At 32.9% G+C, this 16,841-nt stretch overlaps 2 protein-coding genes across 7 annotated transcripts in view; one reads left to right on the top strand and one right to left on the bottom strand.

Moving 5' to 3' along the window:
* The window catches only part of LOC131675536 (uncharacterized), a 488,580-nt gene extending 481,482 nt beyond the window's left edge, over nt 1-7,098 (bottom strand). The window contains exon 1 of the mRNA XM_058954554.1: nt 6,990-7,098. The gene's annotated coding sequence lies outside the window, so the exon portion shown is untranslated. The remainder of the gene's footprint in view (nt 1-6,989) is intronic.
* The window catches only part of LOC131675535 (serine/threonine-protein kinase NLK), a 709,408-nt gene that overhangs the window by 499,599 nt on the left and 192,968 nt on the right, over nt 1-16,841 (top strand). The window lies entirely within an intron of this gene.

Raw genomic sequence — 16,841 nt, 5'->3', positions numbered from 1 at the left:
TTTTCGAAAAGGGCTACACCGATCATTTTAAAGATCGTGGTTTTATGACCCACAAATAATATATTTTCGAAATCAAAAAGAAATTTTCAAGTGTTGGCACCTTTCATTTAAATGTTGTTCAGACGCACCGTGTCGTGTATAATCAGTTATAATCTCCGAGATTCCATGATACTTTTAAATATTCATGGTTTAAATGTGGATACATAACTAACAGACCTCTAGAATTTTATAATCTTGTTGAATTTTACTTCAATACAACAACAGATCTTGTATATAGCTATCACGATAATACTGAAATTATAACTTGTGGCTGATGTAAACAGCCATTGTGCTTAAATCAGTTATTTACAGAGTATCGTTATTTTGACTTAATTTTTAAATTTTTATTACGAAAATATACTTGATAAAATACGAAAGTGGTTTTCGACTCGTGGAAGGGAGTGGACGTGTCTTGGCTGTGAGTGCGAGTTTTGGTGAGAAAGTTAAAAGGAAAAGTGTTTGAGGAGAGAGATAGAGGTGAAAACAGCGTGGAGGCGGAAGAGAAATAGAGTAGAGAGAGAGAGAGAGAGACTTGGAAAAGAGCAGGAAAAAGCAAAGAGAGAGGAATAAAGAACAAAGAAAAGATGAGCTTAAGAGAAAAAATCAGGAAGCGGGAAAGGCAGGTAGAGAGGAGGGGCGATAAGAAGCAATGGCGGAGACAGAAAAGGTAAGAGAGGGAATAAAGGTGGGATCACGAGCAGAAATAGAGAGTCAAATTAAGGCTTACAGGATAGTGATGGAAAGATTTGTGACAACAGAAAAATTAAGAGATAAAGGTGGAAGGATGGATAAGAAAGGCCCAGAGGAGGAAAAGAAGGAAAAAGTAAAGGTGATGTGGGGGAGAGAGAGCGGAGAGAGGCTGAGGGAGAATATTAGAGGAAAAATGAGAGAGGCAAAAAGATGCAAGAGTGAAAGTGAGGGAAGCGAGATGGAAGGGGCGGGGGAGAGGGTTTGGACAACACGATAAGAGAAGTGGGAAAAAGTAGTGGTGCAGAAGATATAATGGAAAAGATACGGTCAGATATAGGGGATTTAAGGGAAGCATGGGAGGAAGAAAGGAGAGAATGAACAGAAATGTTTAAAGAAATAATGGAAAAAATGGAAAGAATGGAGACAGAGGGAAAAAGAAGAGAAGAAAGAAGGAGAGAGATGAAAGAAGAAAGGGAAAAAGCAGAACTTAGAGAAACAAAACTGCAGGAAAAATGGGGAGAGAGGATGAACTAGTTGGAAAAAGCGTGCGTGAACTTAAAAGAAAGTATAGAAGGAGGAAACGAGAAGCAAAGAGGAACAGAAGTAGGTAATAAGAAAAATATAGAATATATGAGAGAAAAAATGGATAGAGAAAGTAGGTTAAACAATATAATAGTAACAGACTTAGAGTGTGGGTTAAGATGGGAGAACAAGGGAGAGGCAGAGGACAGGTTAAGAGAGGAACTAGAAATGAAAGGGGAGATAGTGAATCTGAGAAGAATAGGAGAGACAGCGGGAAGAAAGAGGAAAAAAGATGTGATATATTAGATGCGCATCATGGGAAAAAAAAGCAATTATGAAGAGGAAAAAGAAGCTAGGACAAAAAGAGATATACATAGTTCAGGACTGGACGTGGAAGCAGAGGAAGATAAGAGAGGAAGTTAGAAGGAAAGCGAGAAAAATAAAAAGTAAAGGTAAAGAGGCAAAGATGTAGCATAACAGGGTGAAGTCAGAGGAAGAAAAATGGTGGTGGAGCGAGAAAGAGGGAAAAATGGTCGGCGAAAGGGCGGAAGAGTTTCGAAAACAATATGAAAAAAAGAGATAGAGAGAGAGGATAGAAGGGAGAGAGAGGGAAGAAAGGCAATAAAGATACTATTCTGGAACGTGGCAGGGATTGGGAAGACGACTGGAAATATGTTAGGGAATTCGATATAATAGAGCTAACGAAAACTTGAGTGAACAGGCAAGGGACAAAAACTGGGGTGAAAAAGCAATTTAAAGGGTATAATATAGATTAGAGAGACTCAAAAAGGGAATGAAGAAGAGGGAGAGAAATAGGGGAAGGAATAATGGCGGTAAGAGAGAGGAAAGAAATGAGTAAGGTTGAATGGAAGAAAGAAAAAACAATTGAGGTAATAGCAGGAGAAATAAAGATCGAAGGGAGGTAATACATGATAGCAACATTGTATATGCAACATGAGAAAAAGGAAAACTTTGAATACCTAAGCGAAAAGATTGAGAAAAACAAAGGAAAAACAGTAATTATAGGAGGAGACTTCAATTCAAGAACAGGAAATGAAGGGAGAGCAAGGGAGACAGAAGAAAACCTAGAAGAAATAAAGACCAAGGATAATGTGTTAAACGCAGAGGAAGAAGAAATGATAAAACGGTTAGGAGAAATGGGTTTAGTGATAACGAATGGGAGAAAAGAAGAGAAAGGAAGAGATAAAGAGGGAGAAATAACATATGTACGCGTGAGAGAAATGTCAACGTTAGTTTATGTAGTAGATAACGAGGAAGGTGATGAGGCAATAAAAAGGGTTCAAATAAAAGAGAGGGTAAAGTCGGACCATTTACCAGTAGAAGTGGAATTGGGAGATAAAATAGTAGAAGAAAGAAAAGAAGAGGAAGAAAGAATGATAGAGGACTGGAGCAAAGAAGGTATAAGAGAGTATCAGAGATGGATAGACGCAATAGAGGGAACAGAAAAATGGAAAGAGATAAAAAATAGAGAGAGAGGAACGCAGTCGTAAAAAAGAAGATAAGGAAAAAAAAGGATCGAAAAAAAGCTGGTGGAAAGAAGAATGTAGGATAAAAAGGGCTAGGGTGATGGCAAAGTTAAATAAGGTAAGAAAAGAGGAAGGGGACAGAGGAAAATACCTAGAAGCAAAGAGAATGCAGAAAGGAAATAAGAAAAGCGAAAGAAGCTGAGGGAAAAAGAGTGGCAGAAGAAATAAGAAAGATAAGACGAGAAGAAAATTCTGGGATAAAGTAAATTGCAATAGGAAGAAAAGAATTGGATTAGATGAAAATATAGGAAAAGAAGAATGGTTAAAGCACCTCAAGGGAGAACTGGGAGAAAAAGAAAAGGAAGAAAGCAAAGGGGAAGAAACCGAAGACAGCGAAGGAGAGGAAGTTGAAGAGATCAAAGTAAGAGAAGTAAAAGAGGTAATAAGAAAAATGAAAAAAAAAGGCGACAGGAGAAGATGGTATAGCAAATGAAGCGCGGATGGAAGGCACGGAATGCTTGATAACGAGATATGACAAAGTGCTTAAAGGGAGTATGGAACGGAGAAGGATATTCAGAAGAATGGAGGCAGGGAATAGTAGTACCAATACATAAGAAAAGGAGGACAGAAGAAGTAGAAAACTATAAAGGAATAACGCCGATGGACACGGAATATAAAATATATGCGGAAATACTGAGGAAAAAGCTAAAAAGAGAACTAGCAGCTAAAGAAACGCTAAGTGATACGCAAATGGGATTCAGGAAGAAAAGAGGAACAATGAACGCAATGTGTATCTATATATATATATATATATATATATATATATATATATATATATTAAAAACAATAAAAGGGAAGGAAATAAGGGAAAAATGAGGAAAACTGTTTGTATTCTTTGCCGACTTAAAGGCCGGTTTTGACAAGTTAAAGAGGAAGAAAATATGGGAAACAATGAAAGAGAAAGGGATAAATAGAAAAATTAGAAAAAGAATAGAAGAAATATATAAGAAATCAGGGAGTAAGGTAAAACTTAGAGAAGAAATAATTGGGTAGTTTGAGACTTACAAAGGCGTAAGGCAAGGGTGCCCTTTGAGCACCACGCTACTTAATCTTGCCTTCGTCGACCTGGAAGTCAAGATCAAATAGGTACAAGGAGGAGGGGTAGTGATAGGAAGGAAGAAAATATGGACATTAGGATATGCACATGATATAGTGATAATAGCAAAGAGTGAAAGTGGAATGAAAGCAATGCTGAAAAAATTAAAAAGATACCTGGAAGAAAGGAGATTAATGTAGGAAAATCAAAGATGATAAAATGCGGGAGAGGAGGAGGAAGGGGGAAGGAAGAAGAATTCCAATGGGAAGGTGAGAAGATAGAGATGGTTAAAGAGTACAACTACTTGGGATATGTGATAAGCAGAAATAACGGAAATAAAAAGCAGATAAAAAAGGTAGAAGGAAAAATACATATGGGACTCGGAAAACTATGGGGGCTAGGAGAAAAGCTATTTAGAGAAAATTGGGATCTGAGGATGAACCTGTTCGACGCACTGGCGAAAAGTGTGATAGAAATGAGTACTCCCGAAATGGTCAACAAAATCCATGATATGGTGTTGAGTGATTAGTTGAGGCCACAGGGGTATCAAAGGGTACAATCATTTCAATTTTGGCCACGGTTTTCTGGGATGCGTATGGAATCATCAGCATCGACTACTTGGAAAACGGCCAGACGATCACTGGATAATATTATACGTCATTATTAGGTTAGCTGAAAGAAAAAATCAAAGAAAATCGTCCTCACTTGAACAAAAAAAAAATGCCTCTTTCTTCAAGACAATGCTCGAGTTCACACGTGTGCAATTTCGATGGCAAAAATTAACGATTTAAAGTTCGAATTAATTAACCATCCATCATATTCGCCTGATTTGGCTCCCAGTGACTTTTTCTTATTTCCTAACTTTAAAAAATGGCTTGTCGGACAACGACTCACGTCAAATGAAGAAGTCCACGCCGAAACAAAAGCCTATTTTGAGGGTTTTCAGAAATCATATTTTTCTGATAGCTTAAAAAAACTGGAAGGCCGTTTAATAAAATGTATCGACCTTCAAGGAGATTATGTTGAAAAATAAAAAAAAAATTACATACGCAAAACTTTTTTTTCCTTCTTTTGGTAAAGATTTATTGACCCCCCTCGTAGCTACTCCAATGGTTCTTTGGTTCAACCAATCTTTCTAATTAAATTGTTGAGACTTTTCTGATCATATTTATAATACTTATCAACAGTTCGCTATCTACCGATAGGAACTTACTCTTCATTATTGTTTAGAGAAAGATTTTCTTCACAGAATAAGTGTTTCATAAGAAATCAGAATTAGGCTGCATAATAAACTTAATACTTCAGTTTCTTGATTCTCATATTAATCAATTTCCTGAAAATAATGATGACTTTAGTGAAGGGCAAGGTGAAAGATTTCACCACGACTTAAAAGAATTTGAACGTAGATTTTAAGGAATGTGGGGTATAAATATGTTGACAGAATTCAATTCTGTAGTCAAAATAATTTTATTTTCACTCTTTATAATTTTTAATTTCGTAAAACCCTGAACGAAGCTAAAAAAATGAAGTTTTTCATCATAAATCTCAAAATATGCGAGGAAAAGCCTTTTCTTTTATTCTAGATTCGGATTCAGCATCGAAAAATACGTAAGAAAAGTATTTCTAATCAAAAGTAGACATCTTTTTTTTTTTAAGAGCCTGTGTAATCGTTCGAGGGGAAATTTTTTAGAAGCGATGTTATCATTATCGTAGTCATTGTTGCTGTTGTTCAAATAAAAACCAAAAGTAATTTAAAATTACATTTTTTTATCTCTTATTGGAGAAGGAATAGTTAAAAAAAACTTTAATATACGTCATTTTCACGCCCGATCAAACGCACAGAGCAAATGTTTCATTCAATGTTGTTTCAGATTGTACAAAACAATAGTTCATTTATATTACTTATATTATTTTACTTATATTACTTTGTATTACGTTATATTAAGTAAATAAGTCATTAAATTTAATTTAAATTTAATTTAAATTTAATTAACTAATTTATATATTATTTAGATAAATACATATAGACTGATGAATATGAAATTATTTATTCGTTAAAGGCATTTGCCGCAAGCAACGTTGGAACCGCACCAGTAGCGGACGGCCGAGCGACCGAGCGACTAGCGCGCGGTTCGTTTCATTTTAGTGCTGTCTTAATCCTAATAGCGAGCACTTTATTTTTTCAACGGTTTCTTATATAAACAATGACAAGGAATACGATGGTGCAAAAATTTAAAAAAAAATATCGTTTTTTGAGATATCGTCGATTTTTTGAAAAAATTGTTTATCAAATTAATAAAAAAAAGTCCAATATTTTTTCAACAGTTGATAAGTCGGCTCCTTATCAATATTTTGCTCGAAAACTCTGCATAGATGTTGACCTCTGTATAGGTAACAAGTCTACCAACTTTGAACAAAATTGGTGATTTGATGTTTTGAACTGTTTGAAATAGCCATGAATTGCCCTTCTGATAAATAATTAATAAACCGCTACATCTATGTATCAATGCCTATGCTGTTGAATTTGCACGATTTGAAGAGAGATATTAACAACAACACAAGATAAAAAATTATCTAAAAATTATTTGCAAAAAATATGTTAAATTGTCACAGTATGATAAATATCCTCATCTTTGAAGAAGATGGTGACATGTTGGTTATTGAAAAGTGTGTTATTCCAACTTTATATTCTTCAAGGCTTTGTTAACCATTTGTTCTGGTTACCACAGCAAAATATTTGGTAGCAATGCGTACAGATAACTGTTGACAGAAGCAGAAAAACTTAATGACAAAGAAATTTATTAAGAGCTTGGTTCGTTCGCTTTAACTCTTTATATTGTTGCATTCAAGATAATGAACGAGATTGTAGATACCTTCTTTACTGTAACAATATTAGAACCGATGGATGATATGAAAAATTGATAAATTATACAAACATTCTAGGGCGTAAAAATATCAAAGACGTTAAAACTACATATTCTTCTAGATTACCTTAATTAATCTTTAGAATTATTAAATAATGAACAAGGATTGAGATTGTGACAAGCTGGCTAGGCAGCTCATTGAGAGCTTTTGAAGTTTTGGAAAAAATGAAAAGTTAATTTAATAGATTATCTTACTTATTCAAATATATTAATTAATATAATCTTACTTACGATTGAAAGACGTAACAGTCGAGTTTTCATCACTTCATATTTAACGTTAATTATTTTTCCTTATATATTTCATAACATTTTTCTGTTTAGAAATATTTTCTTATTTCTGTGTTGACTTTGGAAGCAATAAAAGAAGTGAAGAGTAATAGATTATTTCCATTTATTTACGCCTCGCTGACCCTTTTGCATGCTAATCTTGATCTTTAGCTGTGAACGGACTTATAGTATATTACTTGAATAGAGCTACAAAAAATAACGCTTTTTATACACTTCAACAGAATGAAACTATCTCAAATTTTTCTATTATTCAACGAATATTTAAAAAAGATTACGGCATGACATCAGTTGGCGTATGATTTTATTCCAAATATTAAATAAATTATTCGATAATATTTTTAGTTATAATATTCTGCATTATTTCAAATCATGTAAGAATTTTACTTTTTCACAACAAATAGTTCATATAATAATTAAAAAAATGAAATAATGAGTGAGATTTGAATGCTTATAAATTGAAAATATTTTTGCTGGATTGAATAATCATAATATTTAATTATAAAACAGTGAGTTCATTTTTCATGCAAGCATTTATTGATTATTCAAATATAATTTAAATTAGACATTTTAAAATAATGTCGATTATTTTAAGTTATAGCTTTGACTAAGTAAGTTATACAGATTCAAGTTTAGCCAATATCACATAAAAGACAAAAAAGTAAATAAAATATAAACAAAATTAATTTTCGATGACACCTCTGGTAGAGTTGATATAATAATAGGAAAATTGTCAAATAGCTGTTCAAATATAAAATAACTTTTAATCTTTGATTCTTAAACTTGCAACGATAGTCGAATCGATTAATCGATCTGTTCGCGATTCGTCTACTCGCGATGTTAGTTCGAACGACTAAGAGAGAGAGAGGGCGCGCGAGGTTTTGAAAATAGGCAGTTAAGCCTCAGCTGCTTTCGCGAGAGTACCACCAATTTAGTTTGCACTGTGTTTCGCCATTATTAATTATAAAGTCGTGGATACTGTTTAATACGTGCGAGTACAGCAAGGAAGATAAGCAGTAGCAGCAGCATTTACAGCAGCATCAACAAAAGCAGCAGCAGATTTGAGTGTGAGGCAGCGCAGTTGATCCAAAGAGCACCGTTTAAATCTCGCTTCAACAATTATGGTTGATTACCGTAATTGCACCGTAGGGTAGGTGCACCTCCCTATTATTGCGCTACAAAATACTGCCGACAGTATTTTGTATATCGCGAGCGTAATTTTTTGTATTCGCGCCGAGCGTTAGATTTCGCGGCAATTTTCGAATTATAATCAATAATTGTGAATCCTATTCGCGTGCGTTAGTCTTTCGTCCCGTAAAAGACTTGTAGTTTTTGTTAATTAAATTTCATTAATTTTATTCGCCGTTTACGTCATTTCGTTTCCTAATAGTTAATAGATTTATAAAGGCTTAAGTCTTAATCCGATTTCGTCTAGGGGATTAGGCGGATTAGGCATTAAGTCATTCATACTGAAGATAGATCGAGTGTTACAAGTCAAGTGAATTAAGGTGAGTTCAACTCGGTTGAAAAGAAGACACTGAAACGAAAGTATCAAATGCAAAGGCGAATACACATAGAACCATACGTGTTTAACGGAGCGGCAGTTAGCTCTGCATCGTGGGAGTTTGTGCGTTAATAAATTTCTCATTTTGTAGGATAATCACCCCATTACAAACTATATCAACTAATCGATCAGATATATGTTCTAATCCGCTCGGACGAACGGGCCATGTTTGGACCGATTCACACAAAATATCAGAAGCTATTCTTCAAGAGTACTCACATTTAATTAATGAAGCAAAAGTTTGCAGAAATTGTAGAAGCGATTTTTGAGAATCTAAAAGTAGCAAAGGTATACGAATCACATGAAACAGCCAGGTCAGATGTATATCCATCTGTAAATGAAGACTTAGTAAATAAAAGTGCTAAGTCGAAAAGGAATGGAGTATTCGTAATACAGTTAAAGAATTGGGAACGACTAGGCTTATGTCAATGAAAGCTTAAAAACTAAAGAAATTAGAAGGAATATTAGTATAACCAGCATTAAAGAAAGGGAAACCTTTATCAAATAATACAAAAAAATTGGTGATAGATTTTTATACATGTGATGTGAATAGCTGGTTAATGCCAAATTTGAAAAATGTCATTGTAGTATCAGAAGATACGAGTATAATTAAAAAATTAGAAGCAAAGCAAGTATTATTATTTGAGTAGCGTATATACATAGAGAATTGAAGGAATCCCATCAGACTAACCAAATTTTCAAAGTTTCGACCAGAATACGTTGAACTGGCTGGAACTAAAGGCACACATAATGTATGTGTTTGCACTATTCATAAAAATTTCAAAAATATGGTTGAAGCTACTGATTTGGAAAGGATAACGCTTGGGCTTGAACACCCAATACAAAATTATAATGATTGCTTTTCAATTATTATGTACAAAGAAGCGACAATTGATTGTTATTTAAGAAATTGTTTAGAGCTTGGCCAGGTTTTGAATATTTTCACGATTACGTGCAGGAAATTCTAAAAGTAAAAAATATTGCGAAAGTCATTTTTAGCGTATGGCAGTAAATCGATAGCTGTACACTGATAAAACAATGTTTACCAACAAAAGACTTCATATCTGAAATATGCACTCAATCAAAGAAATTAATGCCTAATCATTTTATTTCAAAAAATCAATCGACTTAGACTCAACTGAAAGAGAAGCTGAAACCAGGAGAAGTATTTGTATTGACTTCTGAAAATATGAAATACGTTACTCGAAATGCTGTCCAAGTACTCCATTTTGATAATGACCAATCCATAGTTCACGTTAGCATTTTTTATTATAAAAATAGTGTTGCGATTGATCTCCAAAGTTTGATAGTGTTGTCAATTTAGCATTAGTATACATGTTTCAAGAGAACATGATACCAGAAATAAACAAAGTATGTCTTAACGTGAAGAAAATACTTTTTTATATCTAAAGACAGAATTTGCACGTTTACAGGACTATGCTGGAAACAGCTAATATAATTGAAAGATATGATGGTTTCTTTGAGAAATACAGATAATCGGACTATTACACAAGCTATTGTTGTGTTTCCATTCAGAATGCGTGTCTTACTAAAGAAAGACAAAATAAAATGAGTAACAATTTAAAAAACAGATATGTAGAGATTATTGCAAAAAATAAACCTAAAAATAAAAGAGTACCTAGACTAGTTATAAAAAAATAAATAATGATGAATTTAGAAAATACTATAGCTTATTACCTGATCAAAGACAAAACAATACAAACTAAAAAAGTAATTTCTAAAAACTAAGACACTATAATAATTAACTGTATGAATGAAGAAAATGTTAAGAAATTAGAAGATACTTTAACTAAAAAACTCTCCAAATCATGCAAAGTAGAAAAAAAAACGAACAGTCAAAGTCACAAGTATATGTAAATCATTTAGTACTAATGAAAAAGATGTTAAATAGACACAAACCAAAGAAATTTTGCTAATTATGAGGAAAAATGTAAAGTTTTACATATTTACACAAATGAAAGAACAAAAACTAGTACGGCAATATTTGAAGTATCAGCCAACTTATACAAATACATAAGAGAAAACAAAAATTGAATTTTCATAGGCTATCAGAATTGCAGAGTTTTTGACATCATTAACACAATACCATGTTACAAATGCTCCAGATTTGGACAGAGTGCAAACAAATGCAGAAACGACGCCACGTGTATGAAATGCGTTAGCAAATAAGTTAGCAAATAAGTGCAGTTGTGACACACCCAAGTGTCCGAATTGCACTTTTTACAGTATCAAATTTAAAAGTAATTACGATGTTGCTCACTGTACGAATGACAGTCGAAACTGTGAGATTCTTAAAAACAAAATTAAAAAATTTATAGAAATGACGGATTACCTAATGCAGCCTGATTTCAAAGATTTGTTGGTAAAGTAAAGCGCAATAATTCACAACGTGAGGTTGTGGCGAGGAATTTTGAGGGGTCTCAGGCGCACATTCGAAGTGCTTCCGCCACAAGGTCTGATTGGCCCTTTTTTCTGATTAATTATTAGGGCGTCAGACCGCCGTACCTAATTAGGGCGATCGTCGGAGATAAGGCCAGAATATTGCGACGTATTTATATTCGCCCACGGTGCAACTGCGCAGAGTGAGCGGGTGTACGTTGACCCGCGATTTCCTTGGATTCAGGCCGTTGGTGTTCAACAATTCGATTCCTTCCGTCCTTTCGTGTCCTTGAAATGCCGGCAGCTCAGGTTGTGACTCTTTATCTCGGGTCGGACATTCGTTCGACTTCGCGCGTATGTTACCTAATGTCGGAACCTAAAATGACGAACAAGTACTTCTCGTAATGAACCATCCGCGGCTGAAAATAATATCAGCATACAGAGAAGGGAGGGTAACAAGGCGTAAAATTATGAAAATTGGTCACTCTTAATTTTTATTTATTCCAAAATACGTGTACAATGGCGGTCTAATTCGCGGATAGTCAGCGCAACTCGACACAACTCAATACGCGGTTGTACGGATCTACACGTTCCGGCGGATTAAATCTACGACGATCTACACTTTCGATTCCTTAATTTGAAACCGTGATTTTCTAGTCCACTATCTAAATCCTGTTAGTTTTACTCCTAGCACTTACGAGAAATTTGAAGAAATGGCGAAAGGTCAGCACGACTTAACCAAAGCACTAAAATTCTTTCCGCTTGATTTTAACACTTATGCTCAATTCGAAGAAATGGCGAAATGGTCAACGCGACTTAACCGAAGCACTAAAATACCGGCGTCGACGGATCCACGCGTCGCGACAATCTATTAGCCCGAGAAAACTCACGCACTGCACTTCACAATTACTTTTAGTGAGTGGCACTTTGCCTCCTTACAAATTTCCGCTGATAACTCGACGAGCGAAATTACGGCAGCGAAAAACTGGTACAATTACTTTCTTCTGGCTTGAAGAGTAGCGGCAAAATGGACGAGAAACGGCTTTTCGCGGTCAAAGATCATCTTTCCTCTCTTCTTTCCAAGAAGAAATTCTATTATTGGCCGATATGCTAAATCGGATATCGGTAGCGCCCTCCGAATATTTTATCATTTGTCAATATGTAAATTATAAAGATACAGCGCCTTTATTTTATCTCCTACTCTCGTCGCTAATTACCCTCTCTCATCCCCCACTAAGTCGGCTAGCATTGATCGATGAGAAAGATCTACCCCTACTCTTATCTATTTTTCAATGCGGACGGAAATCAAATTTTATTCTTATTCACTTATTGGTCGTGACATCACCAGCGAATTTCGTCAGAGGCTCGAATTTCATCAATCAATTTGTCAATTTAATTCTTCAGATTGTTTGTCGCTTATTATTACATGTAAGGGATGGTAGCGGCCGCATACAAATATTTCTCATTATGCATTTTAATATGTTTCATATCTAAGTTACATCGCTAAATTATTTGCAAACGATAATATAATTATAGTCAGTTTTATCTTCGTAGCGCCCTTATCATTTACATTTGAATCTATATAATACTTATTTTAGTTCGAAAATATAAAGAACTAGTATTATTAGCAATCTACAGATTACATGACATACACAAAACAGAATTTCTAACAAGCATAAAAAACCTTTTTTTAATACATAAAAATAAGAAAAATTTTATTTTAGTTGGCGATTTCAATTATAACACACTAAGTCAAGAATTACTAGACTAGACCAAGAATTTCTACAACTTTTACTAGAAAATGGATACTGTCCAGGATACAACTCCATAACCCGACCTTCTATTGATGATAATAGTAAGGACTCATGTATAGATAATTATTTCATAAAACTAGAAAATATAAACTATAATACCTACCTACTTAGCATACCTTTTAATGATCATTATCTAATTGTAATGACACTAACATCCATTAAAAAAGTTTTAAAGCAGATTAATAACGGTCCAAAAATAAATTACCACAAATTAATAAATTTTGCAAAAACAATAAATTACTCAGAGATAATAACTATAAAAGATCCTAACCAAGCTATCAGGAAACTAATAAGAAATATTCAATTATGTATTAATACAGTAAATTGTAGTACTAAAAACAATAATAATAGTAAACAACCGAGAAAATCCTGGATAACTAATATAATCATTCATTCATTTAAAACAAAAGAAAAACGCAATGATATCTGGAAAAAAGATCCCAATAATCTAGTAAAAATAGAAAATTATAAGAAATATGTTAAATCGTTATACCAGGTAATTAATAAAGCAAAAGAAAATTTTGACAGAATAAAAATTAACCTCAATACCAACAAACCTTGAAATCTATGAACAATACTAAACAACAAATTAGGGACAAACACTAAAAAAAAACTAATAATATCGATTTCATTATTGAGAAGAATATTAAAATTACAGACACAAAAAATAGCCGATAATATGAACGAATTCTTTTGCAACGTAAGACAAGACTTAAGTAATAAAATCAATAAGCCCAACAACAAAAATATAGAAATGCCAGAGGTGAAAAACAAAACTATATTTTTAAAGCCAACAAATACATATGAAATACAAGAAGTAATCCATAAAATGAAAAACAAAAAAGGTGGTGTTGACGGAATAAACTCAAAAGTACTTAAAACATTAACAGGATTCATCTCAGCACTCCTGGTCCACATAATAAATACTAGCATAGAAAAAAAATGGCTAGACGCACTCAAAGAAGCGAAGATAATTCCCATTCACAAAGCCAAAGAAAAACATTATAGCGAAAGAAAAATTATCAACAAATTACAGGCCTATATTACTTATGAGTATAAGTATAAATATATAAATACATACTTACAAGTATATATATACTTACAAGTATATGTATATACGAGTATTATATCGAACTAAGCTAAAGTTTTTCGAAAAATTAATGCACAAAAGAATAATTAGCTTCGTAAATGATTCTAATATAATTTCTAACAAACAATATGGTTTCCAGAAAAACAAAAGTACAAAAGATCCTCTTTACCACATAACGAATATTATATACAAGCAACTCGATTAAGGTGGTCCTATCATTATCACCTTCTTTGACTTAGCAATAACATTTGATACAGTAGATCATACCATACTGGTAAATAAATTATACCACTATGGGATACGAGGAAAAGCTTATAATCTTATTATAAGTTACCTAACCAACAGAAAACAAATTGTGAAAATAAATAACCGCATTAGTAAGCCAGAAACAGTATACATGGAAGTACTACAAGGAACAATACTAGAAGCCCTACTTTTCCTACTCCACATAAATGATATTCTTTTAAATATGTCAGAAAATTCAATCCTATCTTCTGCAGATGATGCAGCAGTTATCACATCTGGTAGGAGTTGGATAGAAATTGAAAGAAAAATTAATAATCAACTCCAAATAGTAAGTGACTGGTTAGCCTTAAATAGATTATCACTATACATTGACAAAACAGCCTATCTTGAATTTGGAAATAATTGTAATAGCACACACGAAAAATTAAATATCTCTATACAAGGTAAAACAATTCACAGAGAAGACTACATAAAGTACCTAGGTGTAATATTTGATAGCAATATGAGATGGGACCTACACTTACAAAATGTATACACAAGAACCAAGTATTTAACTTTTATCTTTTACAAATTATCCAGAATAACGAGCACGGAAGCGCTCAGGATAATCTATTTCGCTCTATTCCACAGCATGGTATTTTACGGAATTATTGCATAGGGAGCAGCTTATCTGGCAGAATTAAAAGACTACCAAACTTACAAAATAGATTACTTAAAATAGTTAATAAAAATAAATTCATCATTGAGAAACAACCTCTTGACATAGCAAAAACTTTCTCAATAGAATCACTACTGTACTATTACGATGAACTTTCTATAATATACAACTATAAAAACATGAATACAAAAAACAACAGTCTATAAGTACCAAAAAGATTGAGATAAATCAGTATAAAAAACAATTATATTATGGCTATTACACTATTTAACAAACTACATTAAGAACTTAAATCAATAGACAATTTACATACTAGGAAAACAAAACTCAAATTATAGATACAATAAAATCTATAAAACTTGTTACACGGAGTAAGAAAACTATGAAAGATAAATACAACTGCAAGAATTTACTCATATCATTGTAAAATGGTTAAATTGAATTGAGTATCTAATATCGGAAGTCCATGAGGATACAATTTTCCCAAACAACATACTACTAGATTTTGCAACCTACACAACAATATATCACACGCTATAATGACCATTTACAATTATAAAAAAAATGCTAAACAGACCCTCCGAAGAAATAGACAACATAATTAAACTAGCCAACAAATTCACTAAATCACGTAATATAAAAATCAATAAATCTATACAAGATATAAACAATGACGACTCCTTTAAACCCTACATCAATGGGTGAATTAACCCATGAATTTTGTAAAAGCATTATACTCAGAACCGGAAGTATCATCTAATGAAAACATTACAAAATATAATCCCATAGAAACGAATCGCTCGAATCTCTCAGCTAATTCTCTGTTTTGTTTTTCATCTCTATAGACGACTGTATAAGAAGTCAGATCTATTATTTCAATTCGGATTATGTTTTGTTCTTCCCTTAACTAATAGCAATCGACTAATGCCGGCTAGCAGAAACTTCTGCATTTGATTTATTTTATCTTCGATTCTTAAATCTTCAAATAGTGTATCAGTATAGTAGTATGATTTTAATATGAAATGATTGATATTTTCATATTAACCTCAAAATAAAAACTAAATGATATCCCGATAGAGAAATGAATAGATCTTTGTTGAATGCAAAAGTTTAGCATCAAATAAACTGCATATTCATTTACTAATAAATAATATCGTTGACTATATTTCATATTAAATCGTGGAAATATTTAATGCATATTGAATTTTTCAATTTTTAATTTCGGTAATAAATGTTTTGATCTATATTCGTGCATTAAAATAAATGTGAAAAAAGGCGATAAAAAATGAGCGTGCGAAACTCGCTAGAGAGAACTAGTAATAATAATAACATCGAATTATTAATATATAATATACACAGTAACGTTTGTAAAGAGACACGAAAGATCATCGGTCAAGTGGTGGAGCGCTGGGATGTAGAATCATAGGGTCCGATCCATCATAGTGTCCATTCATTGTTTTATAATTAATTGACACAAATTTACATCATCTTCTGTAAATTTATATTTAATGAACTTTCACACACACACACAAGTTATAGGAGGGGATCGGAGTGATCGGTGATGGTGCGATCGGAGAGGAAATAAACTAGCTCATACGTTGATCTTAAAATGTCAGATCACGCTACAAATCTTACTTTTTACGAAGTCTCATAAATGTATTTGAATTTCCTCTTTGTTAACTTAATCGGATATGAACGGATGGAACGATGGATTCCTCATACCAACTTTATGGAGTGGAGAGCGATTTTAAATTAATATATGTAGAGTGTATTTACCATTTGTGTTCTACTAGGTATGCGGTGATCGTTAGAAGTACTTACAATATTTTGTTTTGTGGAAAAATTATAGTAAGAATTTATATTTGCTTTAACGGTTTGTTTGTTAGTTAATCATTGGCTCTTTAAAATGTAATTACATTTAAAACTATTAAAATGATATTTATATACCGTAATTGTTATTGTGAAATAAATTTTATGATAAGTTTATTCTCAGTAAGGTAGCTTTCCTCTTTAAAATTAACCTCGC

Source organism: Phymastichus coffea, unplaced genomic scaffold (genome assembly GCF_024137745.1).
Source record: "Phymastichus coffea isolate CEN01 unplaced genomic scaffold, Cenicafe_Pcof_1.1 PCOF00025, whole genome shotgun sequence".
Classification (NCBI taxonomy): domain Eukaryota; kingdom Metazoa; phylum Arthropoda; class Insecta; order Hymenoptera; family Eulophidae; genus Phymastichus; species Phymastichus coffea.
This window is presented reverse-complemented; position numbering and strand designations above follow the sequence as displayed.